Below are 23,249 nucleotides of genomic sequence, written 5' to 3'. Positions count from 1 at the left end.
CTGCGAGATACATAACCCCCAAATTTTTTTGGAAGACAAGAATCTGGACCCTCCAACTTTTGCAAGCAAAAGCAAGAGGCTCGGGGGCTACACTCAGTGAGTGCAATTTTTACGAAAAATTGCACCCACAGAAAAAGAACTTAGAGCAACCAAGAAGACTAAAGGGACCCTCTGGCTTCTTGTCCCAACAAGCAAGAGGCTCGGGGGCTACACTCACTGAGTGCACTTTTGTCCAAAAGTGCACATCAGCCAAAGAAAAGACAAAGAAGACCATCTCAAGGTTTCACTTCAAGAAGAACCTGGAATGGATTTACAACAACTCAACGAAGACCAAGAAGAACAAGAAGGCTTCCGAAGCTCATCCATGAGATGCTCGGGGGCTTGTCGATACGGGACCCATGGGGTTTTCCACGGAGAAGAGAGAAGAAGACCTAGTCCAACTAGGATTCTCTACATGTAATCCTACTAGAACTAGTTGCACGTAATCCTACTAGGATCTCTACTTTGTAACCAACTAGGACTCCCGCCTCTCCTGGACTATATAAAGGAGGGCAGGGGTCTCTAGATCGGCACATACACATAACCTAGACATAACCGACAGAACTCACAACCACAACATACCTCGCAACACAACAAATAGCGCAGGGCGCAATATACTATCCACACCAGACTGGACGTAGGGCGCTGTGACTTTCCGGCGTGCCGAACCAGTATAAATCATTGTCTCCCTGCGTTTACCATCGAGTTCCTACAAACGCCGATACCCCTCCGAACAAATCACCGTCCCAGGTACCCCGTGACGGGTTGCTGGTGGTAAAACATCGACAGAGCCCTCTAACTCACTTGAGCTTGATAGTATTCATTCGATCGAGTGAGTGAGCAATTCTAGTGCGATTGCATTGTGAGGTTGCATTGAGTGGCACTAGGTTATCGTCTTGCAAGCCGGTGGTGCTTGTTACTCTAGGTGGTTGCCACCTCCTAGACGGCTTGGTGGTGGTCTCTGTCGAAGCCCGCAAGAAGCTTGTGCGGTGCTCCAGAGAAGAGCTTTGTGAGGGGTATTGTGCTCGCCCCGTGGGAGCCACAAAGTACAACTCTAATTGAGCGTGTCATTGAGCTACCCTAAATTTCAGGGTAGGTTCTTGTGGTGCCTGACATGAGGGCTTGGCGGGTGATGCCAATTAGCTGCTGAACCACCAAGTGAGCGGTCGACACAACGGGGACGTAGCGTGTTGGCAAGCACGTGAACCCCGGGAGAAAATCACCGTGTCAACCTTGTTCTTCCCGTTGGTTTGCAATCCCCTTACACAAGCTTGTGATTACTTTCATATACTTTGTGCTTGTGTAGTTGCTCTTGTAATTAGTTAGCTTGTGTAGCTCAGTAGTTACCTTCTTGCTTGTGTAGCATAGAAGTAGCTCTCTTGCGTGGCTAATTTGGTTTGTGTAACCTTGTTAGTCACATTGCTTAGTTTGTGTAGCTAAGTATTTACGCTCTCTGATTTGGCGTTGGTTGCCTTGTTATTGAGCATTGCTAGTGGGCTTAGGTGGTTTTATGCTTTTGCTTACTAGCATGTGTAGGAGCTCCCTCGTTGCTTAAAGTATCAGTGGCATAGGTTTGTGTGACCTTGCTCCTAGAATTAGATAGGTGAGCTCTAGCTAGCCCGGCACCTTAGTTGCTTAATTAGAATCTTTGCAAGGTGCTAGAGAACATAGATAGAGGGGTGTAGTCTTGGCTAGACCGATTGTTTTAATTTTGTACTTGTTTCGGTTAGCCGACGCGATTAAGTTTTAGAAAGGACTATTCATCCCCCCTCTAGTCCGTCATCTCAACCTTACATGTGATATCGGAGCTAGGTCTCTCTTTTGTAGTCTTCACCAACCCAAGAGGATGACATCTAGTGGGCTAGATGTTTGTGAGACACACAGTTTTGATGGCACAAAATTTGCACTTTGGAAAAATCACATGCTTTGTCATTTTCGTGCAAAGGGACCTAAGTTTTGGTGGATTGTCACTAGTGGTCTCACCCATGTCTTGGATCATAGAAATCTCACCAAAGCTTAAAGAGTTCTCTATGAACTTGATGCACATGCTTATTGTTTTCTAATGGATGCTTTGAGTTTTGATTTGATGAAACAAGTAAACATCGCTGGAACTGCTCGTGAGATATGGGAGTCCATCAAGCGCACCTTCGGTGATTCCTCCACATGGGATGATGGCAAGTTCAAGAAGGAGGGCACCAAGGAGGAGGCACATGAGCGTGTTGAACATGACCATAATTTGGTGATTGTGGAAGATTGCTCCACCTCATTGTCAAGTGATAATGATGATGATCGTTCTACTACAAGTTCACTTGACAAGATTGATGATGCCATAAGTGTTGCAAATGATGATGCTACCCCATGCACATTTGATGGTGATGTTGGTTCATGCTCAAGCCATGATGATGATGCTACTACAAGCTCTCCAACTACACCACATTGTTTCATGTCACAAGGTGACACCAAGGTATCAAATGATAATGTGGTTGATCATATTGATTCATATGATGAGCTTGTTAGTAGACTTGCTAGCATGACCATGTCTTTAGAAAATGAGAAAGCTAAAATATTGAAATTGAAAAATGAAAACTTATTTCTAAAGAACTCTTGTGAAGGACATAAGAAATTACTTGATGCTTTTAAATCTTCACATGATGAGCTAAAATTGAATCATGAGACACTACTTGCATCTCATGATGAATTATTAGAACAACATGCTTATCTCATTAAAGTGTTTACAAAGAAACTTAAAAATAATGAGAGCTCATCACATGGATCAAATGATAAATTGCAAAATGTTGCTAACCCTTGTGATGTAGGAAAGAAGCATGTATCCACCTCTTATGATGATTTATTAGAAATGCCATGTTCTTCACAAATAGATGCTTGTTCTACTTCTATGTCTTGTGAGACTAACATTTTGAAGGAGAACAATGAGCTCAAAAATGAAGTGAAGAATTTGAGCAACAAGTTAGAGAGGTGCTACAACTCAAAAGTCACCTTTGAGCACATGTTAAAGACTCAAAGAAACTATGGTGACAAGTGTAGCCTTGGCTTCAAGAAGAAGATGACAAAGGGTGAAAGAAAGAGAGAAAGAAAGATGAAGAAGCTACAACAAAGAAAGTTCTCTCATACCATGTGCTACCAGTGTCATAAAGCGGGACACCTTGCAAATGATTGCCCTAACATTGAGAAGCTCAAGAAGATAAAAGAAGAAGAGAGGCTAAAGCATGTCAAGTGCTTCAAGTGCCATACTTGGGGTCATCTTACCTAAATGTGCCCAACTAAGCAATTGGTGAAGCAACAAGTGAAGCCTCAACCAAAGCCACAAGTTGAGCAAGAGAAGACACCCCAAGTGCAAATCAAGATCAACCATGATGGTAGTGATTTGATGATAAAGAAAAAGAAAATAAGAAGGGGTGGAAAGGTAAGACATCCAATGCAAATTCAAGATGCCAAGATGATGAGCAAGAATGAAGATGAGAAGAAAGATTATGCTCACATCAAGTGCTTCAAGTGTGAAAACATGGGACACTTTGCCTCTAAGTGTCCTACCAAGCTTGAGAAGAAGGCTTAAGAAATCCATAAGAGGCAAGGCAATGAGAAGGAACACATGAGCAAGGAAGAAAAGGCTCAATCAAAGAGAGTTTACTACTCATGCTAGGAAAGGGGACACATGGCATATTCATGTCCTCTAGGTAACACTCCTAAGCCTATTTCAATTGATGATGATTCTATGCTTAGGAAGGATGGTAATGGTACCTCTATGGTTGCTATTGCAAAACATCCCGCTACTCATACTAAAGCTTTACCTAAGTATGTTGCACCTAACTTGAGAGGACCCAAAATTGTTTGGGTACCATCAAAAAGTGGATGATTGTTTGTAGATACCATCAGCATTGGAGACTTGATTCAATTGATCTCACATTGTTCATCATATGTTGAATCAAGTTATGAAGTTTAGTGCACATCCAAACCCAATGCCAAGTGAAAATTGAGTAAAGTCCAAGTGCTATCAACATACAAGTGCTATAATTCAAGTTGTTGGTGATTCATTAGATATATTTGATGACTTGCAAATAATTGAGTTGAAGCTTGCTAGTTGGATGATCATGAGCTAGCCAAGGTATATCTCTTGTTGATCATTTCATTTGGGTGCATATGAGTTGATTGAATTGGATAAATATGCAATGTTGCTTGATATGAGATGATTGAATGTATAATTGATTAGTAGTCAAGTTTGGATTGATTTATGTTGAATAAGTTCATAAGATGATATTTAGTAAGTGGATTGAATGGATTTATAGTTTCAAGTTTGATTCATATTTGATGAAGTATAGCTCAAGTGATTGAAATCTGTCCTATATTGAAAATCTAAGTGAGCTGTGATCTTAGCCATGTTTGAGTGATCAAAACTTATTGGATTGGCATAAAAATTGGTGTACATGCTCTAGACTTATGGTATAAGATGCTGTACAAATTTCATGATAATTGAATAAAAGATGCTTCGGTTTTGGAGTAGATCTTATCAGCTATAGTGCAGCAGTTTTTAGCATGTAGCAGTGGTGGGTGAATTGAAATCTTGTAGCAATATCGAAGTCAAACAAATCTCAACTTTTTACAGATACTATATAACTTAGTGAAGCACATCTCCACCAAATTTCGTGGTATTTGGATTTGTACTTTGGGAGATATGCTTATTTCTTTGAAGGGTACATAATCTGCTAGAAAAGTAACAAATGTTGGATTGATCTAGAGTCACTTTGATTGAAAGGTCCTCAAATTGGAAACATGTTTATAAGTAATTGAGGCACCTAGGTTTGGTTTTGAGATGATCTAGAAGTATGATAAGCAAAGAGTACAATACCATTTGATTGTAGAGTGTACTTTGCACACATTCAGTACTCAAATTAGAAGGTCAAGATCAAACTTAAGATGAAGATGAAGTTTAAGTTCAAGTGATGATTGGAGATCATTTGGTAGAAACAAAAGAATTTAAACAAGTAGAAAGAAGCGGACTTAAAGAAGGAATCAAGGTTACTCATCAAGATTAAGTCCATCACTTGGATCAATCAATCAAGATATTTCAAGTGAGTGTCAAGAATGGTTCTTGGAGAGAGGTCACTTCTCCCTAGTGTAGGGGCTTGCCGCCTATGTATAGGTAAACCAAGTGTGGTACTTGGAAAGCTAACATAGAAGTGGTGATCCGATGAATATTTGAGATGCTTAGTTGAAGAAATCAAAAAGGTTGATCAAGAAAAGCAAGCAACACCCAAAAGAAAGCCAGTCATGATATTTCAAGTGATACTCCAAATAGTTCTATCATGCAAGCATTGTTCAAAAGATAAAGCAAGCTAACCACAACAAGAAAGTACACTTGATCATAAGTGGTATTCATTTCATATGGGTGAAGAATAGAATTCAAAATGGTATCTATTGGCCTTCACCAAGCTTATAATTGGACTTCACATTGCTATTGGAGTAATGAATTGGAATCTATGTGACTATCCTCTACTCCAACATAGCAAAGGTATCATTATAATGTGCATGATCATTTCATCCCTTACTAGTATGCGGTTAGTGTATATAGTACATGCTTCATAGGATCATGCGTAACAAATGAAATGTTTAAATTCATAGCCTACCACTATTGCTTGAATGATTACTTGATCTAGTGGTTAGTATATGAATTTGTTCATGAGTTAGTGAACCCAAGTACTTGATTTAATTTGGATTGCTAACAAGTGACAAGTACAACATTGGCAAGATAACCCTTATAAGAGGTGTGAAGAAGCTTGCCATTGGTTCAAACCGGACTTGGAAGCTTAGGTAAATCGATTTAGCTCAAGTCAACATTAGAAGCTCATGATAATGATAAGAGTACAAGCACAAGACAACAATACAAATGGATATCTAGTTTGTTTGTTTCAAGTAGTATCTAGACTCAAGTATTTCATCAAATTCACAAGTGATGTCTAGATCAATTCATAAGTGATATCCTATAAGTGATACTCATGAAGATAACAAATGTTCAAGAAATAGTTTTTATTGATAAATCCAACAAGTGGTTCCATACTAGAAAATGCTTTCAAGTAGTATCACATCTACACGTGGTATCAATCATGCAAGACAACGGTTCCACAAGTGATCCTCAACTTTAAGTGATCATCAAATGAAGAATGCATCCCTCACCTACAAGAGCTCAAGTGTATTAAATGGATGACCCATGCTATCACATAGGGAGAGGTGTCACACAAATTGATATCTAGATCAAAGATTCTATGTGTGGTATCTCAAGAAGCCCTACACAAGATACAAGTAGTACAAGTTACAAGTGGTGTCATTCCAACAATCGAGTGATGTCCTTAAAAAATGCAAGATTCAAGCCTCAACCATCTACCCCAAATGTATACCTTTGCATCAATGAGAAGCACACCTTTTATTGAAATTGATGACAAAGGAGGAGAGATTATACAAAGATATGAAAGCCTTGAGATTGAGATTGTACAAGGGGGAGAGATAAGATATGAAAGCTTTGGGAGAGGATTGAGACAAAGAAGTAGAGGTTGGACATGGATATGGACAAAAAGGGAGCAACGTTTAAGAAAAGAGATGGATCAAAATTCTTGGACAAGAGAAGCACACAAGTAGGGGGAGCAAGCTCATGAACTTTGATTGATTACATTTGATATGTGCATATTCATGTGCTTGCTTGCATTGCATAAGTTCTTAAATTCAATATGCATGCTTATGTGATGTATGCTAGTTGTAAAATTTGATTGATGAAATGAAAACTAGCATGCATAGGATGATAGCTAGACACTTGGTATGTTTTTCAAGTAATGCTAGTACCTTGCTTTTAATGTTGATCTCACGAGGTATCTAGTGCTTTTTATTTTTCTAAGTGTTATCTAGCTAACCATGGTGCTAAGGATGAACTTAAAGGTGCAACTCCGATTGGTATCACACTTCAAAGGTTCACTCTATATACCTTAGCATCATTCGGTAGTAATTACTCTCCCACATTTCTAATCTATGCATATGTGCAAACTTCAAACCAAACACTCTAGCACATATGTAGGGGGAGCTAATACTACCATTTCGGGTATGTGGTACTTGTCCAAAATCATTTACACATGGTAAATTTGCTTGGGCAAACAACATGAATGCAAAAGAGCTTAATTTCCATATTATTGCAGAGTTGTCATCAATTACCAAAAAGGGAGAGATCGAAAGGTCCTTGTGTGGTTTTGGTAATTGAGTGACAACCTAGGTGGACTAATTGTGTTTATGTCAGATACACAAGTGATTAGTCCACAGGTACATGTGTGTGAGCAACATATGCCATGAAGGTGTAAATAGATTGGAGATGTTGCAAAGCTCACACATGTGATGATGAAGGAGCTCATTGCAAATGAGACATGACATTGAGTCATGTGATCAAGGTAGAGAAGATCAAGACATAACTTGGCTTCATGGACCGGTTGCAAGCATGAAGGGCAAGTTAGAGGTTTTGGAGCGATGGACCGTGTGGCGGTGAAGCCTGAGCAAGACTTGGCGTTGATGGACGAAGGCAACGATGAAAAGCAAGCGAAGTCAAGATCGATGAACCAATATGATCACGTGATGATATGAAGTGGATCATATCATTGTTGATCGTGTTGGTGCATGTGTTGCATCGACATTGGAGGAAATGGAATGGAATGTGCAAGGCAAAGATATAATATAGGGCATTTCATTTCACCGGTCATAGGTGTGTAGAGAAGTTGATGATCAGGTTTATGATAGATGGCCGTACTATCAAGAGGGGCAAACTTGTTTGTATATCGGTCATCTAGTGCCACTTGAGTGATCTAACTTTACATCGTCGCTAGGATCAAGTGGCGTGGCAAGTTGAGTGGCTAATCCTTTGGAAAATGATTGTGAAAATGCTAATACACATACACATGGTGGTGTACACTTGGTGGTGCTGGCACATTTACAGAGGAGATGAAGTTGGAGTTGATGTGGATCAACTCGGCGATGAAATAGAGGCGAGAAGGGTTCGAAATTTCACCGGTGGAGAGTCCGCCCGTAGAGTGCAGACAGTCCAACAGTGCCACCGGTGCCCTATACAAAAAAGACAGGGTTTCACAGAGTGCACTGGATGCTGGTCACGTAGTGATCGAACGCTGGGGTCCTATGTCCGGTCAGTGGCAGCAGTGAAGGTGCAGGTGTCGGTCTTCGACAGGACGCTGGGACTCTTCGTGACCGGACGCTAGGTGGGTGTGTCCAGTCCTACTGATGTGGTGGCATAGAGAAAAGGAGAAAGGACTGGACGCTGATGCTGTGTCCGATCGTATGATCAGACGCGTCTGGTCGTGGTTGAGCAGCTCTAGGTGCTTACTGGAAGTTACCGGACGTTGGAGTCCCACATCCGGTCTTGGCACTGTGCTATGTCTGGTCATCATTTGACCATTAAGATCAAGCGACTGAGGTTGAACAGAGGCGACACGTGGTGAGCATCTGTTGACCGGACGCTGAGGTCCTATGTCCGATCGATCTGACCGGAGCGTCCGATCACCCCGAGTTGTGCCCAGTGAAGGGGTACAACGGCTCTATTTTCATGGGGGCTATAAATAGAAGGGGTCTTGGCCTTGGGCTAGTAGCTATGAATAGTAGAACCTTGGTGGCTTATGTGGTAGTGCTTGGGAGCCCTCTAACTCACTTGAGCTTGATAGTATTCATCCAATCGAGTGAGTGAGCGATTCTAGTGCGATTGCATTGTGAGGTTGCATTGAGTGGCACTAGGTTATCGTCTTGCAAGCCGGTGGTGCTTGTTACTCTAGGTGGTTGCCACCTCCTAGATGGCTTGGTGGTGGTCTCCGTCGAAGCCCGCAAGAAGCTTGTGCGGTGCTCCAGAGAAGAGCTTTATGAGGGGTATTGTGCTCGCCCCACGGGAGCCGCGAAGAGCAACTCTAGTTGAGCGTGTCATTGAGCTACCCTCACTTTTGGGGTAGGTTCTTGTGGTGCCCAACATGAGGGCTTGGCGAGTGATGCCAATTAGCCGCCGATCCACCAAGTGAGCGGTCGACACAACGGGGACATAGCGTAATGGCAAGCACGTGAACCTCGGGAGAAAATCACCGTGTCAACCTTGTTCTTCCTGTTGGTTTGCAATCCCCTTACACAAGCTTGTGATTACTTTCATATACTTTGTGCTTGTGTAGTTACTCTTGTAATTAGTTAGCTTGTGTAGCTCACTAGTTACCTTCTTGCTTGTGTAGCATAGAAGTAGCTCTCTTGCATGGCTAATTTGGTTTGTGTAACCTTGTTAGTCGCATTGTTTAGTTTGTGTAGCTAAGTATTTGTGCTCTCTAATTTGGCATTGGTTGTCTTGTTATTGAGCATTGCTAGTGGGCTTAGGTGGTTTTATGCTTTTGCTTACTAGCATGTGTAGGAGCTCCCTCGTTTCTTAAAGTACTAGTGGCATAGGTTTGTGTGATCTTGCTCCTAGAATTAGATAGGTGAGCTCTAGCTGGCCCGGTATCTTAGTTGCTTAATTAGGATCTTTGCAAGGTGCTAGAGAACATAGATAGAGGGGTGTAGTCTTGGCTAGATCAATTGTTTTAATTCCGCACTTGTTTCGGTTAGTCGACGTGAATAAGTTTTATAAAGGACTATTCACCCCCTCTAGTCCACCATCTCGACCTTACAGCTGGCCCCCTTGTGGACTAGTGCATTCGATGCAATGAGCGGTCGGTGTGTTCCGTTTTGTTAGGAGGTCCTAGTATCGAAGTATGTGACCGATGTCCCTTGCCGCGTCAGCGTGCCGTGCATCAGGGTTATTGACCTAGGCGGGGCCAAACGGTCTCACTGATGTTATGTCGTCCCTGCTTTTGCAAGGGTCCCAATTCTCCTAACCCTAGGTGGGTATGCATCACTAGTCATGACCTCCCTTGGTTCGCCACGCGTCGAGAGAGTTCCGGGCTGCTCAATCTAGCTCTGAACTTTATAAGCGGGGCCTTCTCTTGTTCGAAACTCTCATATCTATGATTAGTGATTGCTCCGTTCCTCCCATTGGGTGAGTGTGGAAATAAGGGAGAGAGAGATACGATTATCCTTTCCAATAGTTGGTGCTAGAAGGGATCTTGTGAGTAGGGGAGGATGAGGTGTCGTGGAGGTCGGCTCCATGATCATGTGGCCTTGGCTTTACCTGTGCTTGAGTGGCTCATGTAACCATAGGGGCCATTGATCAAGGGAAGGTTTGCCCTCCTGCCGTGGGTCATCAAAGTGTGTAGGTAGCGAGTCATTTCTTCGAAGAGAACGTTTGTCACTCCCTAGCCGCTGGATGATGGACCCGGGGTGGTGTGACATCATGGCGAGGCATTCCTCGCTAGAGGCCATTTTACCCTTCTCTCCTCCCCGCACTCTCTGATTTCGAGGGGTCACGACACTATGAGAGGACCTTCAAGGGGTTCTTTTCCACCTTGTCCAGCCATACTCATAGTTCACGCTCCCTATGGTGTTGCTTTCGAGGCGGTGTTGGGTTTCTTTCTTGTTTTCATAGTTTGCCCACGCGTGTAACGCTTGTACCCATGGAATGTGTTTTTCAAACCTTTCATTCCTTCCTCAAAGTCACACCGACCCCTCGAGCCTGTCGACATAGAATTTTGTCCTGTGCCGAGGACATATGTAGCAAGCCGGAAGAGTCCGCTCGATGGAGCAGGAGATCCACCTAGCTTCAGTGCAAGGGTGGTCGATTCTACGCACTCCTCCTGAGACATGTCAGTCAATTTGACCCTGCAATTGATAAGGAGAGAAAGCTTATTAGTAATTAAGGGCGGAATATGTCGGTGTTGCCAGACAGTTCCGAATGTGTGGCTTTGAGAGCCGATATGAAAGGAGATTGACTAAATAGCCGATTCCAGCATTTTCATAAGAATAAATCGGTTAAAACTCATGGGGTTATGTAAGAAGAATCGGTTATCATTATGAATGTCGTTGTTTAAACAAATACTGGTCACTGGGAAAAAGATATCAACAGTAATTAGTTCATGCTAAGCCAATGACTACAAGTAACCGAACTCCTTTATAAAAGAAACAGTTCCTCATCATTCAACCATTTAATAGAAATAAATCTAATGAACATATTAGATCTCATCTATCGCTATGACCAGTGGGGTATGAGGCAGAATCATGCAGGCCATAGAAATAACAATAGACTCGACGACCCTAACTTATTACTAATATCAGTGGGGCATGAGACAGAATAATGCAGGCCATAATACAATAATAAGATCATGGGGCTAACACCTCTTTCAACCTATCGCTACTTCAACGGTCTCGTGATGCAAATTGTTCGTGAAAGTGCTCGATATCGGCTAAAACAGCAGATTCAGGCATATCACACAGTTAAGGTCGTGCCCTCTCAAGAACAGATCTACCAAATAACAATCCCTACTCCACGATGCTAACAGTGAGGTGTGAGGCAGAATCACACAGGCCATGATAACGGGCCATGGAATAGTTTTCGCTAATCAATAGATCTACTCAAGATCAAACATGCATTAATCGCACGCTATGCATGATCAAGATTGATGTAAAACAACCGATAAAACATAACTCATTGTTTAAAGTATGGATTAGATCAGTTTTAGATTAACAAACGATGAGTTAAAAAGGATATAAGGCCGATCTAGATCAATCCCAATCGGGCGAAGTGACATTGCTGTAAATAAATAAATAATGGAAGTAATAAGCAATATCGGTAACTTAATGAATCTATCCAAAGGAACGCCACCCTTAGATAGAGCCAATAACTTAACCTTGATCTAGTTCATGCAGTGGGGGTCGACTGGATTGATACAACCATACTTGCTGAAGAACTCGCTGAGATCTACTCTACTCCTACTCCTAAGGGGTGGTCGGAGCCAAAAAAGTAAATGACTTGTATATTGGATTGATTGTGTGTTGATACAATAGCCGGGGGTTTATATTTATACCCTGGGCTGATAATAGTCCTAAACAAACATGACTAGATAACAAAAAGAAATATCAAGATACATGGACTCTAATTTCCCTTATGCAGAATCCTTGCTGATAAAGCTTCCTTATTTGCTACGTGTCCTTGTTTCTTTTATGTTGATATGCACCTGGACATCATGTCTCTATCAAATTTATTAAATAATATTTCCTGGTTGGCTCATAAATATCCCTTAATTAGGAAACTTTCTTGCTTTTGACATCATCGGCCGATCTCTTCCTTTCCAGGATAAGCTTACCAAATTTTGGTGCAAATAGAGCCGCTATTTTCGGCTATGGGGTTTCATTTCTAAAGCCAGACTTTTGGTGCGGGAGGTAGTCCTCCCTTCCTGTGGGACAGGAAGGCCGTTGTTGGGCACGAAAGCCCTTGCTTCATTTGTGTTTTGACCTTATCTGGTCCGGGTGTCCCCGTTCGCTGAACATGTTATGGCCTAGCATCCTAAGCAGCGATGTGATCGTGGGGCGTTTTCCTCTAGCCAAAGGTGAACACTTAGGCTCAAATGAGCCCGGATCATACTCACTAGAGTCATGGTAGGGTCATTTTCGCATGGGTTTTTGATCGCTGTCTTGGAGGAGGTGAAAGTGCAATCAAGTCCTAAGTGTGGGTTTTGGTGATAATGACCACACAATTAGAGAACTAATGAGATTTATTGAGATAACAAGCATGGAATCTATATTCGAGGATGTTACACGAAATGGAGGTGCCCCCAATTATAAATGTTGATGGCTTCAAACTCAAAGGAGGTTTAAATTCTTTTATATTTTGAATTTGAGTATAAGAAAAGCCATATTATAAAGAGGGACACAATGCTTAAGCTAACATGTGCTACCAAGTGCTCAATCTTACACATACATCCTCAGTTACTCAGCCAAGACAACCAACACTTCACTCTTACCCTTGCTATCTTGCCTGGTGCGGCGGTGCTGCACCTAGAGAGAGACACTACGGTAGTGCGGCACTGCCGCACTTGAGCCACAGCACTACCACGACTTAAGTGACCATTGGGGCTGGGGATACTTATACTTTTTCCCTTCCTCCCCAACATCTCTCTTCTCTCTCTCACTCATTTAGCTCATCTAGGAGTAGAAGAGTGTCCTTCTCTCTCTCCTCCATTGGTGACCTTGAGCTTCCAAGCATTCTCCCTTGATTTTCCCATCAATCCTTGAGAGAAAAATGTCCCAAACTCAATTAGAGAGTAGATTCTTTGATTCCCTAACTCAAAAGAGCATTTAGTTCACATTTTGGCCGGCGGTTGTGTTTATTACTCTTAGAGCTTTGCTCCTAGCCGGCTAGAGAGTCACCCGTGGAGCTTGCCAACTTGTGTGGCAGCCTCTGGAGGTTTGTAACTACCTCTTGAAGCTAGTAAATTCACCCCTCATCTCAAGTTGAGTCTCTTGACTTGAGAACAAGGAAGGGTTACAAAGCCCTAAGCCTTAGTGGCTAACCTCAACAATATTGACGTAGGCAAGCCTTGGTGGCGAGCTGAACCACGGGTTAAATCATCATGTCACCTTATGCTTGATTTACATCATTTGCATTTCATATTATCATTGAGGTGATTTCTAGGGTTTGTGGTCGATCTACTTGTGTGTTGTGTTTCTACCACTTCTAGCTCTCGATCTGTGAATCTCATACCTGCAGGAAGCTAAGAAATTTCTCTGATTCAAGTTTACATTCACTGATTTTGAACTTTGACTCGAAGTTGTCTGTAGGTGCGAACGTGCCACTGTTCTGGCCCGATAGTGCTGCTATCCGGTAGTGCCGTGAGGTCAGAGCGGCAGTGCCGTAGGTTGAATTTGATGAAAGTTTGAGTATTTGTTTTGATAGGCCTATTAACCCCTCTCTAGGCTAACCAGAGATCCTACATGAGGGTACCATCTCAGGCCCCGATGAAAGGTCCTTGTGTAGTTTTGGTAATTGAGTGACAACCTAGGTAGACTAATTGTGTTCATGTGAGATACACATGTGATTAGTCCATAGGTACATATGTGTAAGAAACATATGCCATGAAGGTAAAAATGGCTTGGAGATGTTGCAAAGCTCACACATGTGATGATGAAGGAGCTCATTGCATATGAGACATGACATTGAGTCATGTGATCAAGGTGGAGAAGATCAATACAAGACTTGGCTTGATGGACCGGTTGCAAGCGTGAAGGGCAAGTCGAAGGCTTTGGAGCGATGGACCGCGTGGCGGTGAAGCTTGAGCAAGACTTGGCGCCGATGGACGAAGGCAATGGTGAAAAGCAAGTGAAGTCAAGATCGATGAACCAATATGATCACGTGATGATATGAAGTGGATCATATCATTGTTGAGCATGTTGGTGCATGTGTTGCATCAACATTAGAGGAGATGGAATGGAATGCGCAAGGCAAAGGTATAACCTAGGACATTTCATTTCACCGGTCATAGGTGTGTAGAGAAGTTTGTGATCAGGTTTAGGATAGATGACCATACTATCAAGAGGGGCAAACTTGTTTGCATATCGGTCATCTAGTACCACTCGAGTGATCTAACTTTGCATCATCACTAGGATTGAGTGGCGTGGCAAGTTGAGTGGCTAATTTTTTGGAAAATGATTGTGAAAATGCTAACACACATACACATGGTGGTGTTGGCACATTTATAAAGGAGAAAAAGTTAGAGTTGTTGTAAATCAACTTAGAGAAGAGAAAAAGATTTTTCAGTGTACTCCGAACTATAGGATGGTCCTTGGATTGGAATACTGCTTTGATCCATTATGAAGCCTCTACCTCTTGTCAGAACACAGAGAAGCCTCGTAGAACGAACAGAAGCCGACACGGCCTCTCTGGCTAGTAGTACTACTGGTACGAGTAATTCTATAGTACTCTTGTATTTTTATGCTAGTTTTGTGAAAATAATAACTCCAAAACTAACCGAGGATGAGAGGAGTAAACCAACCAAAGAGTTCGAGGACAGTGGATGTACGAGGGACAAAACGATACTCATGTACACATGAGGTATCCATCCCCAAATACAAGGTATGTGTGTATTTAAAAATTTAAACGTTGTGATTTTTTTATATCAATAATTAGTTTAACCATATCAAAACTTCATCCTAATTAGGCACAGTAAGATGGAGCATGATTTTATGAAAAAAGGATCCGATTTCAATTTTTTTGAGCTAAAATAAAGTCAAAGGAGTTTTATAGCGATAAATCAATTTTGAGATTTTATTTGCATACATTTTCTAGTCGAAATATTTGGATAATTTTTTACAACTATTTCTTTAATTTTTTTTGATAAAGTCTATAACTATCAACATACTCCCACTTTCCTATAATAAAATGGATTTGAATATATCTGTCGTTGTTTCGTAAACCAGACTAATAAATTTATGCGATTGTTGCGCTGCTCTAGGAAGATGATGGTAGCATCCAATAGACACGTGGTTATACTGGTTCACGCCGGAGCCCTACGTCCAGTCCCAGAGAAGATCGAGTGCGTGTTCCTCGCTTGAATGCTCTAAAGTTCTTACAATGGAGGTGCAAGAATGGTGAAAGAGGTGGTAGAACCTATGCATATAGTACATTCTTATAGGATCATGCATAACAAATGAAAATTTTAAAATTTATAGCCTACCACTATTACTTGAATGGTTGATTGATCCAGTGGTAGTATATGAGTTTGTTCATGAGCGCTAGTGAACCCAAGTAATTGATTTAATTTGGATTGCTAACAAGTGAAAAGTATAATATTTGCAAGATAACCCTTGTAAGAGGTGTGAAGAAGTTTGTCATTGGTTCAAACCAGACTTGGAAACTTAGGCAAATCAATTTAGTTCAAGTCAAGAATAGAAGCTCATGATAGTGACAAGAGTACATGAACAAGACAACAATACAAATAATATCTAGTTTGTATGTTTCAAGTGATATCTAGACTCAAACTATTTTTCAAGAAGAATTCACAAGTGGTGTCTAGATCGACTTACAAGTGATATCCCGCAAATGGTACTCATGAAGATAGAAAATGTTTCAGAAATGGTTTTTATTGACAAAACAAACAAGTGGCTCCATGATAGAAAATTCTTCCAAGTGGTATCACATTTCTACACCTGGTATCAATCATACAAGACGGTGGTTCCACAAGTGATCCTCAACTTTAAGTGATCATCAAGTGAAACAAAGTTCCCTCACATACAAGAAATTGAATCTATCAAGTGGATGACCCATGCTATGACATAGGGAGAGGTGCCCCACCGATTGGTATTGAGGTCAAAGATCCTATATGAATGATCTCAAGGGCTACAAGTAGTGTCATTCCAACATATGTAGTGGAGTCCATAAAAAATGCAAGATTTAAGTGCCAACCATCTACCCCAATGCAACCCGTTGTATCAAGAGATGCACACCTTGGAAATTGATGACAAAGGGAGAGAGATTGAGACAAAGATATTACAATTGGGGATTTGGACATGGACATGGACAAAGAGGGAGCAAAATTGAAGAATGGAAAAGGATCAAAATTCTTGGACAAGAGAAGCACACAAGTAGGGAGAGCAAGCTCATTAACTTTGATTGGTTGCATTTGATATGTGCATATTTATGTGCTTGCTTGCATTGCATAAGTTTTTAAATTTGATATGCATGCTTGTGTGTTGTATGCTAGTTATAGAACTTGAATGATGATATGATAACTAGCATGCATAGGATGATAGCTAGACTTATGTTTTTCAAGCAAAAACTAGAACCTTGCTTATAATATTGATCTCACAGGGTTTCTAGTGTTTTTTATTGTCTAGCTACTCTTGGTGCTAAGGATGGTGTTAAAAATGCAACTCCGATTGGTATCACACATCAAAGGTTAATTCTTTACACCTTAGTGTCATTGGTAGTAATTACTCTCCCATAATTCCAATCTATGCATATGTGCGAGTTTTAAACCAAACACTCCAAGCACATATGTAGGGGGAACTAGTACTACCAATTCGGGTTTGTGGTACTTGTCCAAAATCATTTGCACATAGAAAAATTGCTTGGGCAAGCAACATGAATCCAAAAGTGCTTAATTTCTATATCTTTGTAGAGTTGTCATCAATTACCAAAAAGGGGGAGATTGAAAGGTCCTTGTTTGGTTTTGGTAATTGAGTGACAACCTTAGGTGGACTAATATGTGTTTGATTGAGATACATAGGTGATTAGTCCACAAGTACATCTTATGTGAGCAACCTATGCCACGGAGGTGAAATGGCTTGGATATGTTGCAAGGCTCACACATGTGATGAATGAGCTCATTGCATATGAGACATGACATTGAGTCATGTGACTAAGGTAGAGAAGATCAAGACAAGACTTGGCTTAATGGACTGGTTGCAAGCGTGAAGGGCAAGCTGGAGGCTTTGGAGCGATGGACCGTGTGACGGTGAAACTTGAGCAAGACTTAGCGCCGATGGACGAAGATAACAGTGAAAAGCAAGTGAGGTCAAGATCGATGAACCAACAAGGTCATACGATGATGTAAAGTGGATCATATCATTTTATGATATGGTTGGTGCATGTGATGTATCAACGATGGAGGAGATGGAATGGAATGAAATGCGCAAGGCAAAGGTATAACCTATAGGGCATTTCATTCCACCGGTCATAGGTGTGTAGAGAAGTTTATGACCTGGTTTAGGATAGATGGCCGTACTATCAAGAGGAGGAAACTTGTTTGCATATCGATCATCTAGTGCCACTCAAGTGGTCTAACTTTGCATCGTTGCTAGGATCGAGTGGCGTGATGAATTGAGTGACTAATCCTTTGAAAAATGTTTGTGAAAATGCTAACACACGTGCACAAGTTGTTGAACACTTGATGGTGTTGGCACATTTACAAAGGAAAAGTTGTTGGTGGAAGAAAAGGAGTTTACAGGGACTAGACCCTGCCGTCGTGGCGGTCGGACCCTTGTTGGGAGAGTCCGGTCATCAGCCCTTACTCTCAGGCGTGGTCAGCAGATAACCGTACCCTACGGTCTTGAGGACCTGACCCTGACGCGCGGGTCCGGTTATGACTACGTGGCGCGCAGAGAGAGAGAGGCGCGACAGTGGGGATGCTCTGGGCCTAGGTGGTGAAGAGGACCAGACCCTGGGTCACAGGTCCAGTTGTGACGCGAGCAGCAAAGAGGCGATGTGGCACTCTCTGGAGAATCGAACCCTGCTTTGTCTAGGTTCGGTCTGTTTGGCACACTCTGGATGCTCTCTGGATCTAACCGGACTCTAGAGTTTGCTGGGTCCGGTCGCTGGCATAAGGCGGGTCTGGTCCTGTCTGTGGTTGCGCGCGTGAGCTAGCCATTGGAGATCAGCGCTTGGCATTCAAAGGAGGGACACGTGGCGTGATCCCGGTGACCGGACTTGGTTCGTGGGGTTCTTGCGGCGCCCAACGTATGGGCTTAGTGTGGTGCAGTTAGCCGCCGAACCACCAAGTGAGCGGCCGACACAACATGGACTAGCTTGGTGGCAACCAAGTGAACCTTGGGATAAAATCACTATATCATCCTCTTCCCGTTGGTTTGCATCCCCATACACAAGCTTGTATTTACATTCATATATATTGTGCTTGTGTAGTTACACTTGTATTTAATTGACTTGTGTAGTTGGCTAGTTACCTTCTTACTTGTGTAGCATAGAAGTAGCTCTCTTGCGTGACTAATTCGATTTGAGTAACCTTGCTAGTTGTATATCTTAGTTTGTTTAGCTAAGTAATTTGAGCTCAATAATTTGGCTTGTGTAGCCTTGTTATCGAGCATTGCTAGTGAGTTTAGGTGGCTTTGTGCTTTTGCTTACTAGATTGTGTAGGAGCTTTCTCGGTGCTTGAAGTACTAGTTGCATAGGTTTGTGTGACCTTGCTTCTAGAATTGGATAGGTGAGCTCTAGCTAGCCCAATACCTTTGTTGCCTAATTAGAATCTTTATAAGATGCTTGTAAACTTAGATAGAAGGGTGTAGTTTTGGCTAGACCGATAGTTTTAATTTCGCATTTGTTTCGATTAGCCATCGCGATTATTTTTTGAAAGGACTATTTACCCATCTCTAGTCCGCCATCTCGACCCTATAGGTGGCATGATGGACGGGGTGCGCCTATAGGACAGGGCGAATGGATGGTGGCGGGGTGCGCGGATGGGGGCGGGTTGAATCGAGGCAGACGGGACGCATTGTGAGCGAGTCGTACGAACACGGCGATGGCGCGATGCGCATGTGGGCAGGGTGAATTAGCGAACGAGGGGAGGCTGTGCAGGCATGCGCGGGAAACGATCGTCCGACGGAATTCTATCCTGTCCAATGTTCGAGTGCCAGCACGTCATAATAAAAATGCCATTCACACTCTCGAGTTAATCAATTTTAACTTTAACCAGATACTAGGTAGCGTGTCCGTGTATTGCTATAGGACAACTAAATTTTTTATACTAAAAACACACGGATCGTACGATAAGATAACAATACTAATAAATTAAATACCGACGTCAAAGTGACATTTAATTTAAAAAGCAAAGTTCATAAAATTAACACAGTCACGGAGAGCGCGACGTCGCAGGCTCACAAACTCTACTGTATAGACTTTTTCTGGATACAACTAAGATAATATTTTATATTGGCAGAAAGAATTCTACGGTATCCATTTCTTTCATGCGCTAATAAATCCATGAATAAGTTTCACTTCATCTCCATATAATCATGTACACACAGGTTCGAGTATATATGTAAATAGGTTCTTGCCCATGCGTTGCTACGGGACAGCTAAACTTTTATACTAAAAACACACGGATCGCACGATAAAATAATAATACTATAAAAGTATATGACCGATGTTAAAGTGATATTTAATCTAAAAAGCTAAGTTCGTGAAATTTACACAGTCACAGAGAGCGTGGCGTCATAGGCTCACAAACTCTACTGTGTAGATCTTTTCGTGATGCGGCTAAGATCATTTTTATAGGGGAAATTGACTGGCGGACACTCACAGTGGTGGTCGTTTGCTGGCAGACACCCAAAGTGGAGTTGTATGCTAGAAGACACTCTGTTTTGTTGTAATTATGCCAGAGGACACCGCGGGCCGGTTTCCACCGGTTGAGGAGAGAGAAAAATTCAGTTTGGACATCCGGTGCCCCTAAGCCACGTTTAGGTCTGGTTGGACCAGCTAATAACCGACCCGTCTAGTTAACCGGCCCCACCCTCCAGCTACATCAGCACCCGCCCTGCACCAACATCAGCAGCTGGCTCATGGCACCCGCCCAGACCGCCTCCACCTGCAGCGCCTCGCACCCGCCCAGCACGGCCACCAGCGCACCCGGACATGGCGCGCACCAGCGCCGCCACGGCCGCGGCCTCGCCCCCGGCCCCCGCAACCACGACGTCGCGCTCGCCCTCGGCGCGGCACAGGCGCTCCACGGCCGCCAGCGCGCGCTCAGGCTCCCCGGCGCCGCCCTCCGCCACACGCCGCGCCAGTGCCGACGCGGCGCCCGCCGCCACGGCGCGCGGGCGGTTCTCCTTGGCCTGGCACAGAGCGAACAGGGCCCGGATCCCAACGCGCACGGCGCGGGCATTGGCCTTCTCCTCCACCAGCGCCACCAGGCCGTCCATGACGCCCTCGGCGGCGCCCAGCACGACGCGGGCCTCCACACCCGACGCCGACGTCGCGGCCTCTGCCATGGCGCCCGCATTCACCCTCGCCTCTAACGAGACACTGGCGCCACTGCCGAGGACCTTGCCAAGCCTGGCCACCGTCTCCTCCCTCCTGACCACCTCCGCGGCCTCCACTCTCTCCCTCTAAGAGCGGGCCCCACTCATCATCTTCTTCCTTCTTCCTCCTGGAGCAGCTAAGCCAGGGCAGGGGCTAGACAAGGCCGATGAGCAGCTACGCCATGGCAGGGGTAGAGGCCGCGGCGGAGCTCTCGCGCTCGCACGTCCGTCCCGAGCAGAGGCCTATGAGCTGGGAGCAGGGAGGGAGGAAGGCCCCGCCAGATCTGGCGCGTGTGGAGGAGCTCGTTGCGGATCTGGCTGTGGAGGAGCTCGTCGTGGGTCCACGCGACTAAGGAGCCCGCCGGTCCGGTGCTACTCGTCGTCGTCGTAGGAGCTCGTCGAGGTCGTGTCCGCGTGACCCTGCGACTGGAGGTAGAGGTCCTCGCTGTGAGCCACAGCCGTCGGAGCTGTGCCTCCTCTCGCCCAGCTGTCGGAGCCGAACGCCACTAGTACTGCCGCCCTGCGCCTACCTTGCTCCGTCGCCCAGCCAAGCCTCCTCCTCATCCTTGCTCTCCCTACCCTCCTGCTCTCTCCATCCCAGCATGCTCAGCCTTGGCCCGTCGAAGAAGCTGCCGGAGTCGCGCTCGCCTCTGCCCACCACTACCGCCCTACTCTATTCGCTCGTTTGCGACCGCACGGAAAGGGAATGGTGGGCCAGGGTGGCGCCCACGCGACGGCATCCAAAGCCGAGCACCCATCCACGTCATCCAGGCCAATGAGCCGGTGACACTTCATCTCGCGGGACCCACACGGAAGTGCCTCCACCTCTTCCATCTGTGGGCGCAGTTCTTATGAACCAAGAGTGGGAGCGCGTAGTCCATAGCATAGTGCAATAGCTGGTTCACGGAATAGTGCAGCAGGCCAAACCCACCAACCCTGGCCTACGTGTCATCCTCTGGACCCAAACGTGGCTTAGGGGCATCGGATGTCCAAACTGATTTTTTCTCTCTCCTCAACCGGTGGAAACCGGCCCGCGGTGTCCTCTGGCATAATTACAATAAACCAGAGTGTCTTCTAGCATACAGCTCCACTTTGGGTGTCCGCCAGCAAACGACCACCACTGTGGGTGCCCGCCAGCCAATTTCTCATTTTTTATACCGGCAGGAAGAGATTTCCGATATCCATTTCTTTCGTGCGCCAACAAATCCACGAATAAGTTCCACCACATCTCCATTCCATCCTGTACACGACGCTGGCAAGCGAATTAGCCACAACTTATGTAATTAGTTTTATAATTAGCTCATGTTTAGTCCTCTTAATTGATATCTAAAAATTCAATGTGACAGGAACTAAAATTTAGTCCTGGAATCCAAATACCCTCTAACTCTTGACTCCTGTTGGCTGCTCACTTGCACCACCATGCCTATGTGCCTACACGTATATACTCTAATGCTAGAACGTCTAAGATGATCTTTATTATCCATCCTTTAAAAATATCATAACTTTAAGGTTGCCATTTGTGTATGCCGTAGGATTAGGATGCTTTGCACTGATCCATGAGGATGTCCATGAGAGTCAAAAATTTTTATGCCATTATGATGTCTAAGCTTACCAATCAGACAGAGACGAACTTGATTGTTAAAATATTTTCAACACTGCTTTCATATACTTCCTCTGTCCCAAAATAGAATTCATTCTCGCTTCCTAAGAAGTCAACTTTTTTTTAACTTTGACCAATTATATATAAAATAATATTTATAATACATAATTAGTATCATTACATAGACCATTGAATATGTTTTCATAATAAACTTATTTGGAGATATAAATATTGCACGTATTTTTTACAAACCTAATCAAAGTTGAGAAAGTTTGACCTGCACGCATTCCATAACGACTTATATTTTAGGGCATAAGAAGTATATGCTAATGGGAGTAGTCAACTGGAAGTCGTGATGAACACAATAATACTTTCATATTATATGCTAATGGGAGCGCGAAGAAACGCAGGGGAATAGACCTATATACTAATGGTGAAAATATTTGTTTAGAAAATTGCACAAGGTTTACCAGTCTCACCATGTATAACCTGCATATTTTTTATTTGGCACCACTGATGTTCTCAAGGAACAACCACTTTTTAATTTTAGGCATGCATGCTGAAAACACTAAAATTAAGGGCCAACTTCATTGAGTTGTCTTGCTTTATCTTTGTCAATTGTCTTGCTTGAGCTTTGCGAACAAATTATACCATTGGCAAAGACTAACATATAAAGAGGTAGAAGTTACAAGAATAAAGCTAGGTAGCCTACTATGCACCTAGCCTAAATTTAATACCCTCCAAATTATGGACAATACCATACGATCCGGTTTACGTGGAGATGAAAGATATCTAACCGAGCGAGAGAGGGGCACCGCATGATTGTTTCCTTCCATACATGTGGTCTGAGGTGATCGATTTGTTTCCTTCAAAGCAGGTGGGGATCGCAGGGATGACAATTTCTTTTTCT

This window comes from Miscanthus floridulus, chromosome 13 (assembly GCF_019320115.1).
Source record: "Miscanthus floridulus cultivar M001 chromosome 13, ASM1932011v1, whole genome shotgun sequence".
In the NCBI taxonomy this organism is placed as follows: Eukaryota; Viridiplantae; Streptophyta; class Magnoliopsida; order Poales; family Poaceae; genus Miscanthus; species Miscanthus floridulus.
Note: the sequence above shows the minus strand (reverse complement) of the source record.